This window comes from Erithacus rubecula, assembly GCF_903797595.1.
Source record: "Erithacus rubecula genome assembly, chromosome: 3".
NCBI lineage: Eukaryota > Metazoa > Chordata > Aves > Passeriformes > Muscicapidae > Erithacus > Erithacus rubecula.
Genome location: NC_136689.1, coordinates 133,852,091 through 133,872,214, shown reverse-complemented (window position 1 = coordinate 133,872,214; position 20,124 = coordinate 133,852,091).

Below are 20,124 nucleotides of genomic sequence, written 5' to 3'. Positions count from 1 at the left end.
TGGGGAATGTCCAATTTAATGGCCCAACTGTATTACTCTTTGTTATTCACACGTGCCAAAAAATACACAGGATATAGATGGGGCTGAGTTAATATAGCTGGAATTTCCTAACTTTTTAAATACTTGATCTTGTATCCTTAATATTGTCAGTGAACTGGTGGGGGGGAGGGAGGACTGGGACGGCATACTTCCATTTTGGCAGTAAACAGAAGACAAGTAAATAGCTGGAGAATTAAAAGCAATTTAATCTAACAGGTAATAGCACAGACATCCCTAACAGAGTCACAAAAGTGTACATGGATGTGTATACATACTCAGCCTCGTTCATTTCACAGTCAACAACACATGATTCACAAATATGCTTTAAATGGCAAAAAATGGCACTTGTGAACATGATGAAGGTCTGTGTTTGTCAATAATTCAGGTTTCACACAAAGACAAATCAATAAAACACATTTTATGAGGCTGATATATGGATTGTAACTGTTCAGCAGACAAGACAGAGATTTGAGTTAGTTCCCACATAAAAGAATAATCCTCCAAAGGAACAACTGATACCGCAGCTTTATCTAATGAGATGAACATTTCTGAGGCTTTGATTGGTTCAGAAGGCTAAAGAAGGCACCAAAATGTAATTAGAAGATATTAGTTGCATCAGTTTCCCTTTTAACAGGGTACAGCTCTTCATGCAGATGTCAAGAAAACCTCACCCTGATATGTTTTTTTGACTCCGAGTGCCCAAAGGTGCATGGCCAGCCAGGGGAGGCATGCCAGGGCAAGCTCACTGACTCAAAGGAGAGGACTTGCAAAATACCCTGGGAATACAGGAATGGAAAATATCTAGGCAGGAAGCTCGAGTAATAGTTTGGTCAGAAAGCTGTTTTCAAGACCTGTTCATGCAAACCAATCCCTATTTTTTTTTTCCATTTTATTTTAACTCCTTCTCTGGAATTTGAAAAGCACAAGCTATTTCTTTGGCATGGTGTTATTTTCCACCACATCCCAATAACTCTTGTGTTTGAGGTTACTGATATCATGCTCATTTGTCAACAATATCCCCAAAGGACCTGTGGATATCACAAGGTGTTGAGGATTAACAGTTCCCTTAACCTTCATGTCTGTTGTTTCTTATTCACTGGTGCACATTACATCTGGCTGGCTATATCCTGGTGGGAGATGCAGACAGATGCAGTTTTCTCCTGTTTTCCCTAGCTGGCCAGTAGAGATGGATTTCTGCTTCAAGCTAACAAGGCCCAGCAAAATCACTGAGGACACTGCTACCATGATGTTCTATCTCTACGTATTTGTCAAGAGTTCAATACAGACGAAGATTTAAATATATTTTTGTAAATTCAGGATTGTATTTTGGTAGAGCACACAAGGCATTTATTGAAACAGTGACTCCAGCAAACCTGCCGAGGTCAGCGCCCTGGTTTGTGTCTGTGGGCGAGCAGTGTGATAACAGTGGGACCTGTGTGCCTGCTGCTGGCTTCTCTCACCCTTGCCTCACTGGCAGGGTCATGAATCAGCACTTTGGTGCATGAATGTACTGTTCAGCAAGCTAAATTCTCAGCTCAGTCTCTGTACATCTGTTGACTGGGTACAAGTGTATGTTCTAGAGCCCTTTCGTATGTTCTTGGCACAGATGCATTCTGTTGGCATGAGCATTCGGCTGAGTTTGTTGGCATTTTAGGAAGCAAATCTGATTTAAAAAGCTAACAGAAAACAAATAAAGTAAAGCAAGCAAACAAACAAACACACCAGGAGAGTCTTCCCGCAGCAGAAGCTGTGCATGGCTCAGAGTTTACAAACACAGGCTTAGTCGTCCTGCCCTCTGTCTCCCAGGTTTACTCATCCCATCAGGGAGTGAATATGGAGTTTCAAGTGAGCAGCATTTCATTGCTTAAATGGCAGATGCTCTCTGTTCAGAGGGCTTCTGCCTGATGAGGAGCTGAAAGATGTCTCTTCGGCACTTCCCCCATCAAGCCCAAAGACTTAAACAGAAAAAGCCATGAGTAAAAAAGACTTTTCCAAAGTCCTAGGAAAACGTATTTTCTCTAGTTTATCCACTAACTTAATTTTCTTATGTGCTTTTATGTTAAAGAATTATGGAATATATAAGAAGTACAAAATTATGGATGTGCTTAAAAGCAAACAACAACTCACTTCAAAATCCTTCCGAATAAGTTTCTTATCTACTGGTGAATTTTCCTACATGAGAAAACTTTGACATGCTTTTTGAGGTTTGCCTTGATGATGTGCATTTAGCAGTGCTTGAGTCCCATACTTTATCATCAGAATGACAGCATGCCGAAATGACTAATACAGCTAACACAGAATCTCATGAAATTACATGTCAGACAGCTACTATTAAACATATGGGAGATGCTCTAGGGTACTGCTGTATTGCAACCCAGTAATGAATAGCTCAAGTGCAACCATAGATGGGATCTTGAGTAAGAGCACCTTGAGGAGAACTATTTTTTTTTTTATGTTAAAGAAAACCCCAGCAAACAAGTTCTGCTACACAAAAGGACAATAGGTCATGTTCAAATGTCAGAATATATATTAAGTGAGAGAAAAACTCACAGTATGTAGGCCATGATTTTTTGGAATAGCAGTCTTTTATGTCATCAAGTCCACTGGTCACTTTAAAATAGGTCAGATAATCAAACTTGAAACTCTTCCCTATGCTCACACATTCACTGCTTATTTGCTGTCTAGATGCTCAACAAGTCATACAAGTTTTTGGGCTTTACAGGAAAGAGATTTTATGACAATATTTTGATATAAAAAAGAATAGCAAATGTCCAAAGAATTTGTAATTAGAAATTTCATCATTTTTCACCATTCCTGCCCTTCTATAGTTTTATTTTTTCTAGTCTTCATTATGGTGAAGAAAATACAGAGCCAGTATTCATGGCACAATAGAGAAAAACTGACTGTGAGAAAAGTCAGAAAACTCAAAATACAATATCTGGAACTTGATTGGGGCCTCTGATTTTTTTTCCTATTGACTTCAATTATTTTTAACTTCTTTTTTTTGGTGTTATTAAAATCAGAACACACATAGAATAGTTTGCTGTCTGCTCTAGCTCAGAAAAATATGAAAGCACAGCCTGTACTGAATGATAGAGTTGTGCTTTAATGTCCAGCCATGTGGTTTCTTCATGGAAAACTAATGAGTTAAAGATGAAATTCCTCTCCTAGTTTGCATATATCTTCTTGCAAGGATTCTGCTGAGCAGAAGTATAATTGGAGACTATAAAATTGAGTCTTGTACTTTTTAATCCTAACATCATAGGCTATGAAACATCTTTCTTCCCACAAAACCATGATGTTTTAGGTCGTTGACCTAAACGCTCAGTTATGGACATTTTTGAAATAAAGTAAACATTCTCAAAAATATCAGGACCATTCCCCTGAATTGTGTTTAATACCATCTGGAAATAGAGCAAGGTAAAAAGCAGAGAAACAGAAAGATATAAAACTAATGTCTCAAGGCTGAAAGAATTGTCCTGATTTTCTGTACTAGGGGCTTATTCAGCTCTTATTGAATCAAAAGTAAAATTGAAGCAGAAAGTAGAAGGGAGGTTTCCATTCATGCTTCCCATGCTGTTTTCACTTATTAAACTCTGTTCTGAGTTAACAGGAGTACATTCACAACAGTCTTCCACATGAACTGCATCTGAAATTGTGTAAGCTATATTCAGAGATGTATTGAAGGTGCACAGAGACATTTCAGTTATATTGTAGGATATGAATGTGGACTTAAAATAGATTATATGATATAGTGGCTTAGGATAACTGTGATGATTTCAAAAAGTGCTGAAAAGTGAAACTATATCCCTGTATTGCCCTATTTAATTGCAGTTTAACCAAGTGAACAGGGAAAAGTCCCATTCTCAAAATATTTCTATATAGAAAGTATGGAAATGTGTATCTGGACCTTTTGAATGGAATTTGATAACAGTGGAAAATGTTTTGTTGTTATTGCATATATGTGTGAAGTACAACCAGAGTCTTTGGGTTTAGGCCAGATGTCTTCAGAGAATGGACATTCTGACTGCAGCACTTTGCACTATGACTCTTGGTTTCTGACACAACCTCCAGGCTGCTCCTGCAATAAAAATAATAAATATGCTTTCCCACTGAGACTGGGAGCCTTGGTAATGCAGATGCCATAGAAGAGGTAATTCTTGGTAAAAGCTTGGCACTTGCACAATCAGAACAAAGCAAGTTAGGAAAATGGATAGAATGTAGAATTATTAAACTGTCTGAAATGAAGAACAAAAAATATTTAAGCTGGTATTTTTGCCTTCCCTTTTGACTAACTGAGCAAAGTCAGCGATGTTTTCCTGTAAACAAGAATCATTTTCCTGTAAAGAAAAATTATTGGCAATACACAACCAGTTACTTCTATTACCATAAGCAGCAGTTAATGGTAGCTTGCACTTCAACGGGTCTTTTTACAAGATTATAAAGAAAAGGATGCTATCTTGATAAGCTGTGACACATAGCTATGTTCCTTTCTGATTTTGCAGGCAGAATTCCACCCCTACAGCTCATGTAAATCCAAAAATCTGCCCTGAAGATTAGAAAGATTTGCTTGCCTTGAATTTTTAAATTAATTTAAATATTCTTGTCATGTTGTATAACTCCTAGTGAAGACACTCTTTCTCCAGAGCAAGGATTTTCTTCCATGTGTATTGTTTTTTGGAATGCGGACTTCATCCCCAGGAATGGTCCTGTAATGATAACAATAACATATTTATCCACAATAATCATATTTGTCAAGTATTTTAATATAGAAAATCCCTCTGTGTTTGGAGAACATCTTTTGACATCAGATAATAATATTAAGGATTGTATAGATGCCATCAGGAGAAGCAGTGAAATCTAAGAAACAATGGGATAGGGTGAGGTATATAAAAACACATTTTGTGTTTAAAATGCAGAGAACAAGAGAGTGTACACTGGAGAGACTTTAGTTAGGGGAGCCAAGTTGTAGGCCAGAGGGAAGGTACCTGAGAAACAGGGTATTCAGGGTTAAGATGCTTACAAAGAACATGAAAAACTCGCTTATTGATGTATCATAACATTCCTGCGTGACCTTAGCAACCCACAGCCCAAGTTTTCTAAAGAATGTGAGGCAGATAACTCCTCGTTTTCATATATAATTACTTATAAAACTACTATAGTGTGTAGTTACTACCATGTGATTAATTATCTTAATTCACAAATGCCTCCCAAGTATGAGTTTCAAGTGTTAGCATTAAATACCCCTTAATTTTAAGACCCAATCCTGCAAATATTTATTAGAGCTTGCTGTCATGAGTAAGTCATTGCTCAAAAGAAAACATTAGCTTCAATGGAATTACTTGTGGTGTTGGGTGCTATCATAGAAGGGAATGTTTTCAGAGCTTTTATTTCAGCTCATACATATATAGGGCATTATACATGTATTTCTATATGGATATACACATAGACATGTTTTCATAAAATTAATGTTACAAACCATTTTCTTTCTATGTATTCCTTGCTATCTTTTTAAAGTTTTTGGGTTTTTTTCTGCTAATGCATTCTAATTATAACTTTCTTCAAGGTACAACTACCAAATGAAAATGCCATGTGTTCTCTTATCATAAGTTTGAGCTGGTGAAGAACATTAAGAAACTCAAGTCTCATGGTTTTTGGGCCAGATGAGTATGAATAAATCATTTCATTGCTTTTTCTTCCTTTTTCCCCTCTTCTTTTTTTTTTTTTTTTTTCTTTTTTCTTTTAAGTCTGCATTTCTAAATTCTGCAATGCTGTTTTCCAAAGCTGAAATGCAAGCCTGAGGCCAGTTCAGACACGGTGTGATGCAGGCCAGTTGAACTGACTGGTGGTTCTACTGCGGATGAGTTAAAGAAGGAATCACCCCAAGCAATGGTAGCTCTCAGAAGGGGGCCTGTCCTTCAACAGTTTAAAGCCTTTGAAGAGAGATTTCCTTTGAGCAATGTGAAGTCTTTGTGGTGATGGGAAACATACATTTGTAATTACAGAAGAACACAGTGTACAGTAGGAATAGTATAAAAACATGCGATTTGCAGTGTCTAAGGAGAAGCTTTGATGTAGAGGGCCCCACTGACCTAGTTTGCTGCTGAAAGCCCTAGAAACATAAGTCTGACTGACTACAGTTATAGGGATGCAGGCTCTGAACAACATCCTTCTGCCTCTGCACTGACACTCCACACCAAATGAATAATCTTTTGCAATACTGACTGTATGGAAATACTATATGAATTAAAAAATGTGTTTAAAAGGATTAATAAAGTTTGCTATGCTCCTCTGGGGAAAATGTGCTAAAAAAGAACCATTGGGAATCAGCACTCAGGCTGGGGGAAAAATTTATCTGGGAAGATTTTTTATTGAAAAAAATGCTGACAAATGTCATGCCAGGGCAGTCACCCTTTTGGAGGGTGTGGGGGGAGAATAAAAGAGGATGATTATCTCTGTTAACAAGAAATAGAATGTAAAGCACAAGAAGTGATACTGATTCTAGATGGTTATGGTATCAGGGTCTGTAAGAAAGGCTGTGTTTGACAGCAGCCAACAAGCCATGAGATGAGTGCATTTACCTTTGGGGTATGCACTGCTGTGAACAAATCTGATGTGAGATCCAAGACTAGGCATTCCCCTGCACAGGAAGAATGGGAATGGTGGAAGAGAATTGAAGGAAACGGGCTGCCATGATCTCAAACATCCTTAAAACCAGCTGTGTGATGTGGACAGTGCCAGTGCTCCAGCAGCATCCACCATGAGAAGAGCTGCAATTCATGGGTCACCTGACATGGGTGGCAAAAACCCTGGGACACAGGTGAGAGAGCCAGAAGTGTTTCATAATAGTCTCTGAACTATCTTAAAAATGAAAAAGTATTCTTTAGTCCAGGGATTTGTGCAGAGATTTTTAGTAAATTCACCTCAGTTTTGTGTACTAATATATCTGGATGGCTACCTTCACACCATTTCATGCTTGCTCTGAATTTGGATGCTGAGTTGAGCTGAGGTGGGTATCTGGGGGTTTGGTTAGTGGCCACATCTAAATAATATTGTGCTGAGGTAGCACTGTCTGCCTTATAATCACTTTGCCTGTGGGAGAGGGCCAATCTGAGGGAGGTCACTGAAATTAAAGTGGAAAACTTAATTACATAAAAATAATATGGGTGTGTTGGGTGCTTTGATGGACAAGGATGATGTAGGAAAATAAGAATATAAAGCAAGAGCTATTTATAAACATTACCTAATGGGAGTAATAGACAACAAAGGATAAATCAGTGACTATTAAGCAGTGTTTGTGCCAGCACAAATACAAACTTTAAAAAGTTCAACCTTAGACCTAGTAAATATAAGGTGCTGGGTGAGGCATGGGGGAGACCCTGGGGATCTTGCTGCCTGTAATTCAGCTGTTGGCTAAGACTCCTGTAGTCACCTCCGACTCACCATCACTGACCTGGTCCCAGAGCAGAACCAGCCTAGGGCTCTTCTAGGCTTGCAGACAGCAGTGCCCCAACCACCCTCTGAGGCTCCACTGAAGGACCTTTGAAGCCTGTGCATTATGCCTGCTCTGCCCCTGGAAATATGTCATCAGCAATAAAATAAAATAAATAGTGAAATCAGCTTTTCCAGGGTCAGGTAATTTTTATTTCAAGGTTGGCAGGTCTTTATCATTTAATATGCTTTCAAATCTGTTTCAGGGAGAGGAGCTACTTCTCAGATATCATTTCCAACCCATGACCACTATCCAGATGACTTGCCCGTGCCTTTTCCAACTCTCCTTCACAGACATGTCCCTGCCTGAGTTTGCTTTCAATTAAGTCTGAAGGAGCCCTTCTCAATGTCACCACTGTCACCATTCCCACCAAACATTTGCCTTTCATTCCTAACTAACAGTGAAATGCTAGTGGTTGCTATCTTGCCCTCTAGGTGAGATGGCATCCTTAACCCTTTCATTTTTAGGAAACAATAGAATCTAAAGGTGTAGAGATTAAAGTATTTTTGGCAAGTATAACCTACATTTTCCCATTTAACGTATTTTCCTCTTGTAGAAGATTGAGTTGGGCAAGATCTGCTTAACTTGGAGGACATGGAAGGCTGGGCCAGTGTACAAGCAGAGTGGTATTGGAAGTACATCTGTATTTCTGGGAATAGCTACTGTACCTGTCAGTGGTATTGGAAAGAACAATATGGTCATAATTACAGCAGGAGACAAGAGATCCTCTGACTTGGTCTCACAAACAAATCTCTCTGCCTTTATTGCACTTGTGGGCCTCAACCAAGGCTGACCTCACCTCCACTCAGATAGGAGTTTGAGACAAGCTTAGCTCATGCCTGTGCACCCTTACAGCCTGTCTGCCTTGGTGGCAATATCCCATGGCTGATGCTGAGAGAGGAGTCAGCCAGACACACAGCCACACAGCCCTGGTATTGCACATGCAGCATGGAACTGCACATCCCTCAAGGTTTGGGATAGCTTGGAGGGCCATGGGTCCTGAAATTCTGTACCTGGGTCAGAAATTGTGCTTGAGTTTAGCTCATCTCATGGCCCCAGCAGTGTGGGATTATGTTCTCAGTGGAATTCAAAGGAGAATCCAGAGTACAGACTGGCCAGCTGTTTCTTAGTTTTTACCCTTCCACTACCAAAATACCTTATCTTGTCATACATACACCTGCCTTTGGCCACTCACTCAAGATCTAATTCATCAATCTTCAGAAACAAGAATATTATATAGGGATTCCCATCTGTCTTTGGAGGGATCTGATTTTAAGCATGTGCAATTACTTAATAAGCCTTTTCTCCACAAACACAAAAGTGCCTGTTTCAGGAAACCATCAAACCAATTATGAAGACACAACATGGCTTTCATGTTAACTCAGCACTGGGGAGAATTGAAGGTTTGTGAGTCACTCAGAAATAGGTGTGAAGAGCTTCATAAGAGCAAAGAAGAATCTAACCTGTATAGTAGAAGCTGACCACTGCATGACCCAGAAACAATTTCAAGGAAACACCCTTTTAATAGTCAGTGATTCTGTTGAGAAACAGCATATCTGCCCATCTGCATTTTGAACTGAATATTATGAAAGAGAAACTGCTCCAAGGCCCACAGAGAAGTGCTATTTTATACCATGTGTTTTATCTTTATCATTTTATGTAATATTTTTAGCAACGTGAACTATTGATCTTTATCACTAGGCACCAGAAGTTCTCCAAGTGTGGCCACGTACAGAGGTAGAAGATTATAGCATTATTATGAGGTGAGATTACCTACTCTGTTTTATGTGTGAGAAGGCTGAGGAACAAAAAGATAAGTGAGCTCCAAAATCTTGAAATACTTTTTCTGCAATCCAGGGTTTGTGGCTTGTAAACTCAAGTCATTGAAAGGGTGATTGAGGAATTCTTTATTTAAAATACGTGAATTATGATTGACAGCTTTATAAGAACCCTAAACCAACTCTGTAAAAGCTCAACTGGACCAAGACTTCTGACTGATCAGCAGTTTCAAGCATCCCAACTGACTATGCCCAGTTTGAATTCTCAAACTAGTTGCTCTTCAGGAAAAAGTTCTAAAAAGCCTCAAGTTGCATAACTAAAATGCTGATGCCACCAAAGCTTCTGAAAATCTGGGCCTAAAAATAGCCCTTGTAAGAAACAACCCAACCATCCACAACCTTATTAGTATAGAATACACTTTAATTCCTTTTGTCTTTACATCCCCTCTCAGTATTTTCCTAGGCACCAGCAGGAAGAACACCACACTTATAACTCCATGGGAGGAAGTTATTGAAGCATCTTCAAGGCATGGTACAGAGCAAGGGCTAAGGTGTGCCCAGCTCTGAGCCCCACAGCCCTGTGCTGCAGTTAGTACACAGCTTTGGGTCTGGAGCTGATGCACTGAGGATCAGTTTGTGTTTCTGCTCAGCCTGGCATGGCACACATGTGGTCTGTGTGCTGGTGTTCATATGGTGATGTTTGAGGCTATTAATTGCTTTCCTTTGGAGCCTGTTCCTGGGATCTGCAACCATTGAGGAAGCAGCAAGTCCAGGGGACTCTTCCATTCACAATAAAACATTTATTCTCAAGAATTTGCTTTTTATAAAGGGAGGAGACAGGAGACCCACTCCAATCTAGTTTTCTCTTTCTATATCTTTTCCCATGGGGCTTTACACAAGACTTTATTGGAAGAGTTTTAATTTTATTGGGATATTTTTCTAAGCTACCCTTAAGTAATCCTTTTGAGCTCATTCATGTTCTCTGTGGTAGGGTGTTCTGTTGCAATTACAGACATACAGCAAAACAGTGAAGAGCTGAAAATAGAATGTACAAGTCTTTTTTCCCACTACAGTTCAGAGGGGAGGCGACAGTCTGTGCCACTGCTTTGTGGAGTCACAAGTATCACTGTGGTTCCCCCAGCAAGCCAAGACAAGTGCTTACAATGCTGTTGTGATAGTGTCTGGGGGCCCCAAGTAAAATCAAAGCCTCATTTTGTTTGCTGCTGAACAGCTTCTACTTTGAAGCATTTTTAATCCAAAATTTGAATTATGCACTCACAGTAGTACTGCTTTTGTGCAGAAAGTTGTGCTCCAAAGAAGGGAAAAAAAAAAATTAAAAGAAGAAGAAAAATCCAACATAATTTTCTTTTATTATATATTATTTCTACTATTTGGGGATAGAAAAGTAAGGTGAAAAAAACTGAAAAATTTCACCAACCAAATATTTTATGTTGTAGTCCAGTGCTCTATAAAACGATCCTTCTCAGCTATACATTTAGTGGTTTTTCATTTTTCTTGTATAAACAGCTTGCTTGCTAGCCAGAGTAATCACTATATTTTTCCTGTGCTCTCATTTTAAAGCTTTCTTGAGCACACAGAGGCCTGTAGCACATCTTTACAATCTGGAGATATCCATGCAGCCACCAATGTAACCATTCTTCCATTCTTGTTAGCATCTTTCTCTAGTCCTTAAGTAGAGCTGCAAAATTCAAAACACACCAAGAACATTTTTCAGACCACACCCTCATACACACCATGTTTCCTCACTTTCCCTTTTTCTGCTCATATTTTAGTGCATTGTCCCACTCCATTACTTTCCTAATTTGTTTCCAAATCAGCCTTCCAAAAAACTATACTCTTGATATTATCCTTCCAACTATTTGTGCTGATCCTCCAAGTACAAATGTTGCCCCTAAATTACACATCTTATCCCAGCATCTTTGCATAAAATCTCTCAGGCCTCCTGCCTGACTGAAGAGGATGCCAAGACACCTCTGGAAATCCCAAGGAATCAGAAATCCTCTGTGCACAGTAGTTCTGTGTTTCTGGAGACTGTTGCCTGTGCAGCCTCCAAGAGATAAGAACCTAGAAATGTCTGTTTAGCTGAGATTACATTTTATCCAAAATTAGGCAGTGCTACCAACCTGCTGCTCCTGCAACATTCAGGTACCAAAATCCAGTGCTATACCAGCAGTGCCTGTTGTTCAAAGATTGTTACCTCCATCAATAAAAGTCTGTAGGCATCTCTCCATACTTCAGCTGTTGGCAGATTATTACCTGCAGGACTAAAGGTACACCATGGTTTATTAGCTGATGTATAGGAGTACATGCTCTGCAAGCATGTACTTCTATACATTAGCTAATAAACAATGGTACTGTGCCCAGCACAGACTCTCTGGCTGGTTTTGCCTTGTTTTCTGTGTCAGTGGCTCAGTTGAAGCTCATGTTTTCTGAGCACAGGGAATTAATCCAGCTGCTTTCCTGTGACAGGCCTTAGACTGTTTGTGATTCATGAGAATTGCATCTGCCCTGTGCTTTGCAAGACTGCACTCAGCTGATCAGCTCTCCTGCGTGACATCCCCACATCCAGTTTTGACATGCCTCTCTAGAGCACACACCTCAACCCACCCTCAGTGTCGTAAGATGTCCCAAAGCTCTCAGCAGTGTAATGGCACTGACTCCCTTATCTGCCACAACTCTGCCACATTTTGAGCCAAGGTTACTATGCAGATGCAATGTAAGGACAGAGAGAGACAAAGAATGGTTTGATTCTCTCTTTCCTTGATTATCTCTCCCCACAGAGGTCCATAACCAAAAGCAGAAGGGCTATTCCATGTTACTCATTTAACTTTGGAAACTTGTTTCTCACATACTGCAGATGCAGATGATAAACACCAGGTGCAGATGGACTGCCTGGCACCCTGAAGAGCCCTGGTGGCCTTTCTTTGGCTGTGGGGCAGAAGAGGTTCAACACATAATGGAGAACTCTGGAGATTCACTGTTGCCACACTTTTCAATAGCAGATAAAACACTGAACTTACTGAAGCTTGCTCTTTTTTGTACCCAGTTGACTTAAAAAGACCTGAGATTTTCCCATCTTTCTGGGTCTCTCTTTCAGTGTTTCACCACTGTCAGTGAAAATAATTTTTAATTTATTTGCTGCAACTTGTGCTTTTCAGCCTTTGCTGTGCACTGTCAAGGGATTCTCAGTCTGCAACTATCTATTAGGAAGCTGAAAAACAACAATAAGGTGCCCCCTGAATGTTATAATTTCCAGGCTAAACCCACACAGCTTTACATATACCATGTCCTTTCATGTCTCTGGCTCCTCATATATTATATTCTCAGTCCCCTTAAATATCTTTCTGGCCCTCCACCGGATTTCATTCAATTTGTCTGTCAGTCTTGTACTGGGAGCCCAGAAGTGCAAGTAAGATTTTAAATGTGGCCTCACAAGTGCATAAAATAAGGAATAATCTCTTACTCCAACCTATTGGCAACAGCACTGTGATACAGCCCAGTGAGCTGTTGGATTTTATATGTAGATTAAGGACACAATTTTTGGCTCACATTCAGCTCCTTGCTTTTCAGATTCTTTCCTGTCAGGGTGCTCTGCAGGTGGACAGCCCTCCACAGCCTGAAAAGTTGTTTATCTGTGTGCAGGAATTTACCTTTGCACATTATGGACAGCTGCCTCAAAACAAGAGAGCTGCTTTCCAGCAGCCACATTTTGTGGTAGACATTGAGGGTAATCAGCAATGGGTAAGGTGTGAGGACAGATCCCTACTCTTTAGAGGAATAGGAGACATCTGGTTTAAGACACGTGCTGAAGAGTTCATTCCAGGGATATGTATGGGACACATACTTGAGCTAATCCCATATCCTTACACGAAGCCATTTGGATTCAGTCAGATTTGACCAAGCTGCAAAACAACACATGGGAGAGCTGAGACTCAACAGAAGCCTGAGCTAATGTGACAACAAAAGAAGTAGGCTTAAAAACCCCAGAGAGCTACTGCTGCCTCTCAGTCACTGAGGCAATCAGCAGTAACTTCCCCAGAGCTTCACTGCTGCTCCTGGATTCTCTGCAGCATTCCAGACACGCGTCCCAGCAGCACAAACCAGATGTGTCCTTTTGCTTCAGCAGTAAAAAAATTATATTGCAGGCCTCTGGTTGAAGCCCAGTGAAGATGCACCCTACTTTTTATGAGCTTTGATGCTTCTATTCCCAGTGAGGTGCATATTTACTGAAAAATCACTTAGTGTTATGACTAGGCAAAATTAATTGTGATTTAGGTTTGGGTATTCTGGTTCTTGAACAGTACTAACTCATGTATTCACTGTATATTCCATGGGACTGAGAAAAAACATTCTTAAAAGCATAAGGTGAATTAAAACACCTTTGAGAGACTTCCTTCCAGGGCTCAAAGAATTCACAGAAATGAGAAATAATTACCGACAGTGATCAGCTCTCAAAATTTTGGTGCACTTATTAATCTCCAATTATTATTACAGCTTGTGGGTTTTTACAGAGTCTGACAATGTAGGTCTCTGTTGACAAAAATAAGAACTGAAAGTCTCATTTTTCCCCCTTTCTTGAGGATCTGCATGCCCCCTGTCTAAGGGGGCTTGTTTTCATTACTGAGAGGGTTATATTTTCTCCCTTTAGGAAAAAAAAAATCACATATTAAGTCTTCCCAAGTCATCTCTGATTTTTGTGACTTTGGTTTATGATTAATCCTTAATACTATCCTCCTGCAATTAAAAAATGCAAGAACAACGGACAGAAAAAGAAATACATAATTTTTGCATCCCAGCAAACATTAGAATATACAGTGAAGAATTGCTCAGCTTATCAGAATCAATGAAAACTTGACTTTTATTAATGTTTACTCTTAAATTTTGCTTCAATTACAAATGCAATGTTCTAGTATTAGAAAATTCATATTTCTTGTATTGTTCAAAATTAGGACCTGAGCCAATTTCCATATTCAGAATTCACAGTATTCAGAGCTATGAATGCACTACATAATTTTCATCTAAAACCTCACATTGTCCATAACTATATTTTAGCCCTTCCACTTCTCCATTGCACAATGTTTGTCCTTTTAAAGCTTGGAGTATGCAAATTTCCTGTGATCTTTTCAGATGGCTAACATCACTGATGTGATGTTATTAGCTGTATAATTGAGGAATAATTGTATCATTGAATACATATTGCATATTTAGATCAGCAGACAGGCCATAACCATTCCTCAGTGACAGACTTACCTGGAGAGGCATCACAGTATTTCTAGTCACTGAACCTCAATAGTGTTCCTAACCACTGTGAGCTCATTGCAGTGTTGGATTCTTAGCTGGCAAATCCTGTAAGAAAAGAAAAAATGACCCCTTTAATACAAGTTCTCAGAATTGTACAAGAGGGGTGAAAAAATGTCATCATTTGCATTTAAAGGCAAGTGATCAAGGCTTTGGTTATCATGCAAAGCTTATTAAACTATTTTGTCAATTTTCTCCATGCTTATCTTAATTAATTTACATACATGTGTGTGAGTTCAGTAGTTAAGACAAGTTGAAATGTTCCTAGAAAGCTGCTGTACAAAGAGTTGATTTCCTCCTGATAAAGGAGTTTTTACCAATCTACTTCATTTTAGAAAAAGATCCAAATGAAGTAATTGGATTTGACACAATGGAAAGATTTCTAAGTAGAACAGGTGAAAATATAACAGGCAACAATTAAACACTAATTATCTGCAGTCATCAACTGGTCACCAGCTGTTCTGAAACACATAAATAAGTGCACCCTACAAGGGAGCAGCATGTGCTATGGAGAGAAGCATGGTAAAGACTGCAGCAGTGTGAGGAGATATGCAGAAGATTCAATTCTAATCCAAGCCTGACTCTGTAAATGTTCCTATGAGTAGCTGTGTCCTACAGACTCTCACAAAGTGGAACAGAATGTCTCAAGCTGGAAAGGACCCACAAGGATCATCAGGACATAGTGCTGAATCTTCTCTTTGTTTCACCAGGGCATAATTGGTGAGCTGCTAAGTTTAGAAACACTTATTCCTGTTTCACTGCAGTCATGGCTTCAGTGGAATTGCTCATATTCACAAGCTGCTAAACTTCTTCCTTGTTAGGCCTATGTTTGTGTCCAGTTGAGGAACAGAACCAGCAAACTGGTGGGGCTGTGAGTGGTGGGGACTTTTTGTATTTGTTTGCTTTTTTCACACTGGCAGTAGAATGAAAGCATTTCCAAGTGCCTTCTCAGTTCTTTTGTCTGATTGCCTTTTATCCCACATTAATTAATATAATTGCTACAATTTCATAGTCCAGCAGAGACTAACTAATGATACTGGAGCTGAGTGTTCTGTTTCTGCAATAAATCAAGAAAGCTGTTCATATAATACAGCCTTCCACTTCTTCCCACCACATCAAATTAAAGTAGATAAATATTTCTTTTTCATGGCTTGGGGTCTGGTGGTTAGATCACTCCCCCACAATTTCAAGGGAAGGGTCGATACTGTGCTTCTGCCTATGGAAAGTTCAGATCAAAAACTTCAGCTCTTTGAGAGAGTATTCAGTGCTCTGGTCTTGGGAGGAACAATCTCTACAGCTTCCATTGAATCTGTTCCTCAGTGTAGAAACTTGCATGAGATTTATGGTGCTGAAAAAACAGAAGAGAAGAAGTGATATAAATAAGTAGCTAGGAAAACTTCCTCGAGTACAGCCCCTACTCTTGCAGGAGTAGGTCTAGTTTTTGTTGAAAAGGAAACAAAGCAAGATACTATCCCTGCAACAGAGATTGGCTGGGCTGCATATGGTTAGAGGAAACCTAAATGTTGTGTTCCCAGAGGTGGCCTACAAGATAAACCACTTAAGGAGTTGGAGACCTGCCCTATGAAAAATCAACTCTTTCCACCAGAAGCCCACCATTGTCTGAGATGACAAAGAGCTGTTTCCAGCAATACCTGGGAAGAGGATCTGCTGGTGCTGCTGCCTCACATCTCGTGTGAGAGGCTCAAGATGACCAGCTCATTGTTATTATTGCTTTCCCAAAATGAAGGAAAGAAGGAAATGAGAACAGGATTGTTGTAAAGGGCTTTTAGCATAGCTAAACTTGGTCAGTGCAAGATAAAATGATAATTTGAGGTGAAATAAAGTTAAAAAAATCTGTAAACTTCAGCAAGTATCAGGGGAAAAAAATGAAAAAAAAAAAAATGGGGGAGGGGGTATCTGATTAGATATCATCCTTTATCAAGTCCATAGATGTGTAGTGACACATCCACGGTCTACAGCTGGACTTATTAACAAAACTCTGGAATATTCTTACTTTTTTCCATGTTTTCTTACTGAATAAAGAAAATGGAGGGAGGGACAAATGAAATTAAACCTAAGAAGTCACAGGGTAGAGAATTGCTTCTTCAAAATCAAAACAAATTTCAATATCTTTTCAAGGAAAACAAACTGATTGTTCTTTAAACATAAAGATTATAGAGGAAAAAGGGCCTTCATATCCTAAGGTCCACATTATGACAAGAGTCCAGCATTATCTACCCAAATTGTCAATGCTGTAAGCAGGCATGGCTTGCATGCAACATATTCAGTTAAGATGATGTAATGAAGTTTTATATTTGAATTCTTTGTGCTGCACAAAATTTTTTCAAGGCACAAAAGGTTAAATTGACTGGCATATTATTGACTAGAGCTGAGAACACATAAATATTCCACTCAAAGGTAAATTCTGAACCTTTCAGCCAAGAGCATCTCTGAAGTGAGGCTTGCCTAGAGATGTGATGTTCACTATTCTTTTTCAAGTCAAAAAGATTGTGATTTTGTAGAGGGAAAAACCAGACTTGCCACATATTTGATTTTGTATTTTTATAAGCTGGCACCTTACCTTAGGTGAGAAGAATTGTCTTCCTTGTTCTGAATACTGACATTCAGGTTAGAATTTAGCTGTCCAGAGTGGTATCTACAGCAATCCATGGGGAAACACCTGAAGTCAGCAGGCTGAGGTGTTTGGTGATAGCACTTAGGGAGCAGTAAAGATGAGGAATCAGCTCCTCCCATCTGCTGCTGCTCACCAGGAGTCCTTGAGCTCTGATCCTTCCCCTGAGAAATGCTGCTGGTTCTATTCTCACTGATGCCAGGGGTTGTTAGTGAAAGTGCCCAGGTTCTGGAGACAACTTAGTTGTTAGTTCTTCCTCAGATTAAACAAATCCCCCACCTCCACAGAAAGCACTTAACAGCCTAGAAAGTGCTTGGGAGAAGAAAAGAACTGTTGAGGAATGTAGAAAACATTGCATGCATTGAATAATCCAACCAGATGATCCACAAGGCTCCACTCTCAGTGTGGATCTTCAAGGCAAAATGGGATTTTTATCCTATGCAGGAGGCCCCCATCCATTCCCACAAAGGAGTCAGGCAGATTTTGTTCGAAAAGAATTCATGCTAAATATGTTTGGATTGTGCTATAATCTTAAAAAGTAAATGCATTAAAAATTCAAGACTCATGATTTGTTGAGAGGGTATGAAGAAAAGTGACCACAGATTTTTTTTTTTTACATTAAAAGAAACAGTGAAGAAAGAGTCACAAGATAAAATCCAGGGAGGACCTTGGACACTAACAAGAAAAACAGTTTTTTTCATGTAGAAAGAACTTCAATCAGCTCCCTCTTTCCATCTAATGACTTCTAAATTGTTGGACACACATGCAGCTACTTCTAGGAAGAGTGTCTTACCTCCCATTATTCTGAATAAATTCTTCTCACCTTCAGGAAGAAGGAAAAAATGGATGTTGAACCCTCCTTTAGCTGAATCTAGGCCATCTAATTAAAAAAATCAGTAGAGAGCAAGAATATTTCTCCCTCAGGTCTCACACTTCCCAAGCAAAGAATCCTTATAAAGAATAGGAACAGCAATTGCTTTTTATGCAGAGCCTACTACAACTGGTATGTCTTAGGAATGCTTTGATAACATCCTCAGATCTAAGCCCTAGAGAATTGTGGCAGAATAGGGGGAATTGCCTGGTTTGGATTTTGGTTTCATTTTAACAGGAATTAAGTACTGAGTTGTTCTATTCTCTCAAGGCAAGGAATTTGGAGTGCCCTTGGTGTGTCACTGCTTAAAAAAAACACAAAAAGTAAAGCAGTTAGGGATCTAAGATGCTTCCTGGGATATGTAACAGGAGTTTTCAGAGACACTTTTTTGGTCTAAGTGCTTAGATTTCTTTAAGTTCTATTTATCACCACTACATGCATGTTCTTTACTCTCTCTTCTATCAATATGGATCCATATTAAGTGAAAGGTAATGCACACATAGGATTAAAAAGGGAGGTTAACTTGCAAAATTCATGCCATTGATGATCCTTCTTGAACCATTTATCACTTGATGGTTACACATTCAAAAGATTATTTGTATGGACTTTTGTGATGTGTCATACTGAACTAGATCAAACTGGTTTCACTCAAATTTATCTTTGTCTCATCAAATAAAATTTGCTTACTTAAACTTCCCTCTGACTATTGGCCTTTTGAGAACAGGAACTTGTTTTTGAATGACAACAACTCAAATCACTTTATCTGAAGTTTATAGATATGGATATTAGGGAAAAAATTCTTCACAAAAAGGGTGGTCAAGTTTTGGAACAGGCTGCTCACAGAAGCACTTGGTTCACCTGGAGGTATTTAAAAGATGAACAGGTGTGGGGCTTGAGGACACTGTTTAGTGATGAATTTCACCATCTTGGGATAACTGTTGGGCTCAATCTTAAGAATTTTTTCAAACATAAATGGCTCTACCATTCCATGACTTACTCTGCTTCCATAGTACCTATTCCTTCTAATATTAGATGTGGAAGTTGGTACTAAGGAAATTAAAGACCCTCCTTGTTATGCTCATGTACTCAGTTTCTGCATAGACACAAACACATTTCCATCTGCTTTATTGGGTTCTATTATCAGTCACATATGCTCTGAGAAATGCTTCTTATATTTTAGCACTAGACCTGATCAGATAATTCACAGTGAATAATTTATTTGAACAAATTTAGACTTTCCTTTGTTTCTTAGTTGATATTCTTGAATTTGTTCATTATTCAAAAGCACTTGTTTGATAAATCCTATTACTTCCTTAATGAGAAAAGGTTTGCTTGTGGACTGTGTGACCACTTTGACATGAGTACTAAGAGCTTGGTGCTGTTGCAGAGATTTTTTAAATACCAAGCCAATATCACATTTTTCTACTTCTTGATAGTGTGAATAAATTGAAGCTGTTGTATGTGAATACTTACATGAAAAAGTTCAGATTTTGCTTTTCATAACAAGTAGTAGACAGCACAGTAGTGTTGCAACTGTGTACATCCTTAAAGTAAATATTACATTTCAATACTTCCAATATGGCAAATAGGATATTTCCTTCCAAATGCAATTTAAGTTTTGCTCAAGTGGGTCTAGATAAAGAGGTATGTTTAGGTAGCCAGCCTGTATTTGCTGGATGTCTGCTCTTTAGCCCCATAGCTGGAAGAAAAAACAAACAAGAATACTACTGCTGTTAGAAAATAAGCTACTGTTCTGATGATTTTTTAAAAAATTCTTCCTTCTATCATAATTGCCTGCTTTTTATTTCAAAATATCCTTAATCTTGTGTCTGTGAAAAGTTAAATATTTGACAACAAAACATCTTGAATGCTGGCTTCTCATTGGAAAATTGGAACATTTTTATATGGAAAACACAATATTTTTTTATTTATGAAGTACAGTATGAAAAATGGGCAACAAATATTAAAAATGTCTGTCAATAGGAATCTTCAG